The sequence below is a fragment of the Pistacia vera genome, unplaced genomic scaffold (genome assembly GCF_008641045.1).
Source record: "Pistacia vera cultivar Batoury unplaced genomic scaffold, PisVer_v2 Contig944, whole genome shotgun sequence".
Classification (NCBI taxonomy): Eukaryota; Viridiplantae; Streptophyta; class Magnoliopsida; order Sapindales; family Anacardiaceae; genus Pistacia; species Pistacia vera.
Window position 1 is genome coordinate 684,118 of NW_022196828.1, and position 6,464 is coordinate 690,581.

Below are 6,464 nucleotides of genomic sequence, written 5' to 3' on the forward strand. Positions count from 1 at the left end.
CTCGGCTGGCATTTCCGGCCGCACTCGACACACGCTGACTAGAGGCGTGTGAAGGCGATGGATTGTGCGGGGCATTTTCATGACCCTCGCGGTGGTACAAACCGCCCCGCGAGGTGTGGGGACCACCCACATGATAGCGATCGGGATCATTCTACTGGCGATGATAGGAATCGTCACGCCTGGCACCTTTGCTTGGGTTCACCTGCGACGTGGCATGGGACAGCTCAGGATTCACTTTTTTGCCGAGTCTCAGCTTTGCCGGCACCCTGCTCGGGGCACAGTTTGTGTTCGCTGGTCCTTGGGAGCCCGTAGGCTTACTTTTTGCCACTTGCTTACCCTTACGTCTACGCGCTGCAGTGCTCGTGGCACGGGCTTATTCCCTTTGCCGCGCTTTCGCGCGACCTGCAGGCGTTTTTGGCGGTTGCACCGCCCCAGCTGTTGTAGATGACATGCCTTGGTCCAAACGGTCCAGCCTCTGGTTGACCGTCTGGAGAGTATTGTCGAACCTCTCCAGGTAGCTTCTGATGACGGGGTCAAGCTGCGAAGCTGTCGAGATATCCCCCGCAGCATTTTGTGAAACTGGAATTATCCTGGAAGGGGTATCCCCCTGGGTTAGGGGGACTCCCTCAACGCGATGGTTGGCTTGCTCAGGTTCAAATTGGCGGGCCATTTGTTGCTGTAGGACCAGTACGTTGAAGATTCTCCTGATGAAGGATGAACACTAAATCAGGCCCTCATTCTAGCGCCAAACTGTTGATGCGTGATTCTAACACCAACTAATCGACACGTGCGTACCATTGATTGGTCAAGAGACACACGTGATTATGGATAGAAAAATGTGAAATAAATGCACTGAGAGCTTTTTAAAGTGGTTCGGATGGTAAGGTAGCAAGTCCTACGTCCACTGATTTGTATTAGTATTGTGGGTCAGGTCGCAACAGCGGACTGACTTACAAATGATTAGGAAAAGTAAATACAAAGTTTTCAAGAGAGAGTGAGAGAGAGAGAGAGAGAGTTTCAGTGTAAAAATAGCCGAATCCCCTTAATGAAGGGGTCTTCTTCTTTTTATAACGAGATGAAGGCGTGTAATCATCATTAAATCCATGGGTTGGTGTGAGTGTCAGGACATAATCCGGCTTTACGTCCCATTGCCCACTTCCCAAGCTGATTTCACGCGATTTATTATAGGGAAATGGACACGTGGGAGCTCCATAGCGTTTGGCAGACCTGACGTGCGCTTACCGTTCTGACGGGAGCAGGTCACACCTCATCACGTGACTTCCCACGTCAGCCCTTGATTTTCCAGGCATAACACAATCTATCTATCATGTTTTCAATGGTGCAATTTTTCGTCAAACAATCTATCTATCATGTTTGTCACAACTATATTATTATTTAATTATTTTAAAATTATTATAACAATTAATAAAAATATGTTTATGTTTATTATTAAACAAAAGGATGGGTAATATGATTCATTATTTGAATTATGTATTATGACACCTATATTTAAGGGGCGAAAGTTAATACCCTATTAATTTATGTTAATAAACAGCAAGATGATAATTTTATCAAGACACATAAACTTTTTAATGTTAATAAATTGAACTGGAAGGTGGTAATTGTTATTTTTCAATAGGGTTAACGCCACTTACAGCCCCTCAAAAGACAAATAACTACAATTACCCATTATAAATTAGGGTTGTTCGGTTCCGGGTACCCTGCACTTTTTGAAGGAACCGGAACCGACGGTTCCTTAAAATTTGGAACCAGAACCGAAACCGACCGTTCCGGTTCCTAGGTACCCAAAACCAGAACCTGTAACAATGGTTCCGATTCTGATTCTGGGTACCCTGTAAAATTTCATGACCCCCAAAAGTTTTTAAAATGGCAAAAAAAACCCATAAAAACTTACAAATACCCCCCCACCTGGCACTTGTTAATAAAAATAAAATTACAAATTATAAATTCAAAATTATAAACTCCATTACTTTGTAAAGGTAGATTCTCAAAAGTCAAACCAACTTACTTTAAATGTTATGAAATATAAATATAAATGTATTTACATTACTTTTTCTACAAAAGTTTTTATTAACCCCCCTAATTTTAATTTTATTTTATATTAGTCTCGGTTCTTGGTTCCGGTTCCAAAAATTTGGAATCGGAACCTACCCGTTGACGATTGGTTCTGGGTAGGAACCAGAACCAAACCCTAGGTACCCGCCGGTTCTTGTTCCAACCGGTTCTTTTGAACACCCCTATTAAAAATATTTAAAAAGTTAAAAGTTAAAGATAAAAATATGAAAATTGAAATAACAAATTCTAAAAAATTGATTAAAAAAAATACATAAATATTTAAGAAAAGTAAGGTAGCAAAAAACTTTTTAACTATAAAAATATTTATATAAACCTTTTTAAAATTTTAAAAATAAAACTACTAACATAATGTATCAAAAAAATAAAATATAACTTTTTTAAAAATAAATGCCAGCCAGAATCACCAATCGCCACGATCTCGGCCAAATTATAGCAAAAAATGGAGATTGTTATGCACTAGATTTGCCACGATTTGGCCAACATCGGTGCTAGATCATGGCTAGATTAGCCACAATCAATGCCAAAACATGGCCACAATCTACGCTAGATTGTGGCCAAGTCCGCCACGATCAACCACAATTAGCACCGGATCATGGTGGTTATCTTTGGATCACGATGAATCTAATGCTCCAAATTACGATGCAATCTAGTGGTCAAGATTATTACAATCTTGATCCCATAGATTGAAGTCGCCGTATTTAAACCCAAATTTGGTAGTTGGGATTTTTTTTTTTTTTTTGGAACATTATAATTTTTTAAGTAATTTTATTATATGTTTTAGCTTTTCTATAATTTTTTAAAATATTAATATAAATTTATTCAAACAACCAAAATAGACTAAATGACCAAAGCTTGTGCAAGCAATCTCATTAGGTGCAATTTTGACCTTATTCTGTTAAATTTAACTACAATAAAAGGTTATACCATAATTTTTGTAGTTTTTAGAGTCTAAGTCAGTCTCCCATGTTTTAGGGAGTGTTAGGGATTAACCTCCAAACTAATACCTGAAAACTTAGAGCACGGGATATAAGTGGCTAATTCCCGAGTTAAGGGGGGTAACTTAATCATTTTTGTTTGAGGGGGTGTAAGTGAAATAATCCTTTTTGAAAGGGCTANGGACGTAGGACTTGCTACCTTAGCATCCGAACCACTTTAAAAAGCTCTCATTGCATTTACTCTACATTTTATCCATAATCACGTGTGTCTCTTGATCAATCAATGTTATGCACGTGTCGATTAGTTGGTGTCAAAAATCACGCATCAACAGTTTGGTGCTAGAAGGAGGGCCCAGATTTAGTGTTCATCCTTCATCAGGAGAATCTCTAACCTACTAGTCCTACAGCAACAAATGGCCCGCCAATCTGAACCTGAGCAAGCCAACCAGCGTGCTGAGGGAGTTCCCCTGACCCAAGGGGATACCTCTTCCAAAATACTTCCAGTTCCACAACATGCTGCGGTGGATATCCCAGCAGCTTCGCAGCTTGACCCCGCCATCAGAAACTACCTGGAGAGGTTCGATAGCACTCTCCAGACGGTCAACCAAAGGCTGTACCGTTTGGACCAAGGCGTGCCATCTAGAACAGCTGGGGCGATGCAACCGCCAAAAACGCCTGCAGGTCACGCGAAAGTACGGCAAAGGGAAATAGCCCGTGCCGCGTGCACTGCAGCGCATAGACGTAAGGGTAAGCAAGCAGCAAAAAGAAAGCCTACGGACTCCAAAGGGCCAGCAAACACAAACCGTGCCCCGAACAGGGTGCCGACAAAGCTGAGACTCGGTGAAAAAGTAAATCTCGAGCTGTCCCATGCCACGTCGCAGGTGAACCCAAGCAAAAGTGCTGGGTGGGGCGATTCTTATCACCGCCAGCAGAACGATCCTAATCGCTATCATACGGGTGGTCCCCATACCTTGCGGGGCGGTTTGTACCACCGTGAGGGTCGTGAAAATACCCCGCACCATCCATCGCCTTCACACGCCTCTAGCCAGCGTGTGTCGAGAGCGGCCAGAAGTGTCGGCCGAGGCGAAGAGGAGTCCGACCTTCGGACTCTCCTGAACCGTAATCGCGAGGGCTGGACTCGCATGGGTGAAAGCAATCCCCAACTGGCTCCATTACCACAAATTGAGGAGCTGCAGCGAGCTCTGGACAGGCTGAGAGAGTAGCAAAACGAGCAGGCCCAGGTCACCTCTGCATCCTCCTTCTCTCCCGAAGTGTTAGCTGCTCCACTCCTACCAGGGTTCAGAATGCCCGACATGCGACCGTTTGATGGGAACCATGACCCGCAGGATCATTTGTATGAGTTCAATGACCTGATGGAGCTCCACCAGGTTTCGGATCTTGCAAAATGCTGTCGTTTGACCGTGACTCTAACTTCTCATGCTAAGCGGTGGTTAAGGTCGCTCCCAGCGGGATCGATCAGTTCGTGGCCTCAGATGAGCACGACGTTCCTACGGCATTTCCAAGCAAATCAGAAGTTTGATGCCTTTGAGCTATCTCAGCAACATAAAGCAAGAAAGGGATGAATCCCTACAATCCTATATCGACCGCTTCCACAGGGAACTCAACAAGGTGGCTCATGCCCCCGAAGAGTCTATTCGAACACTCATTATAGTTGGAGTTCGCCCGCAGACCGACTTGTGGAAAGAATTACAGGCTGAGGACGATGTTTCCCTCACCAGATTCTATAACCTCGCGGAGAAGTATCTCCGTATAGAAAATTCATTGGCGGCACTACATCGTCGCGATCACGGTGCTTCGGGCAATATGTCTGGTTGGGGAGAAAGTAGGAGAGCTAATCACAAAGGAGACATTGACGATCAGCGAAAAGGAAAGAAACTCCGCTACGAGCACAAAAGGTCTTATGCTCCTGTTCCTCGTCGCGACCGCGACAGGCCCCAATATACTCCATTGAACGCCTCTGTATCTGCCATTCTTGATAAATCCGAAGAAGCCAGTCTACTCGGAGAACCCGAACCCATGAAAACCCCTGCGACAGCTAGAAATAATAAAAAGTACTATCGCTATCATCGGGACAATGGGTACCATACTGATGAGTGCCGAGCTCTGAAACAAACAATCGAAGAGCTTATCAAGAAGGGGCACTTCAAGAAATACATCAATGACTCTGCTCCCTCGAAAGAGAAAGATCGGGGGGAGCCAAATAAGAAGCGTCGCGATCAGAAAGGGGTGCTCAGTCTCAACTTGATTTTCGGGGGACTGCACTTCGCTGGAAATTCGCGAGGTGCCCAAGAAAGGTATGCTCGTGAAGCATATCACGAGCCCTTTAGAGTGATGAGTGCAGATCGGCGACCACAAAAGGTTCGTCGAGAGGTGGAGATCTCCTTCTCCGAGCAGGATGCGGCCAGGTTACACCAACCCCACGACGACGCCCTTGTAATCACTCCCCTGATAAGGTGCTATAACACCCAGAGAATATTAGTGGATAACGGGAGTGCTGTGAACATCCTGTTTGCATCCACCTTCGAAAGGATGAATCTGGACGAGGCCGACATGAAGCCTGCCTCGTTCCCGCTATACGGATTTACAGGAGACTGTCTCATCCCCAAGGGAACAATCTCACTCCCAGTCACGTTGGGCGATCTTGACGAAGTGACCAAGGTAACTGAGTTTTTGGTCGTGGATTGCCCATCCGCCTTCAATGGGATCCTGGGGCGACCTCTACTAAGAAGCTTCAAGGCAGTCACTTCAATTTACCATCTGAAGATGAAGTTCCCCACCCCGACCGGGATCGGGGAAGTCAGCGGGTCTCAGCACGCATCGCGTGACTACTATGTAAAAGCGATCCAGATGGCATACAAAAGAAAAGGGGTTTCGCGAAGTGCACCCCGACAGGCTATGGCGATCAGCAGGATCGAGCCGCAGCCTGGCCCAGCAAAGGATAATATGGATCCTCGAATTCAGGAAATCCCTTCCAGCGGCCTAGTTGGGGACTTGTTTGAAGTATCAGCCGACCCGAAAGAGCCAAGCCGAGTGTTAAGGATTGGGAGCAGTCTCAACCCTCAGCTCGCGTCCGAACTGATAAGCTTCTTAAGGGAAAACATTGACGTGTTTGCTTGGTCACATGCAGATATGGTCGGGATCAGCCCGAACATTATTTGCCATGCATTGAACGTCGACAGTGAAGCCAAGCCGGTTCGCCAAAAAAGAAGAGCAATGGATCCGGAGCGGTATGCTGCATTAAAATCAGAAGTGGAAAATCTCCTCCGAAATGGGTCCATCCAAGAGGCACTCAACCCGACTTGGGTTGCCAACCCGGTCCTGGTAAAGAAGCCAAACGGAAAGTGGCGGACCTGCGTTGATTTTAGCGACCTCAACAAGGCCTGCTCGAAAGACAGCTTCCCTCTGCCAAGA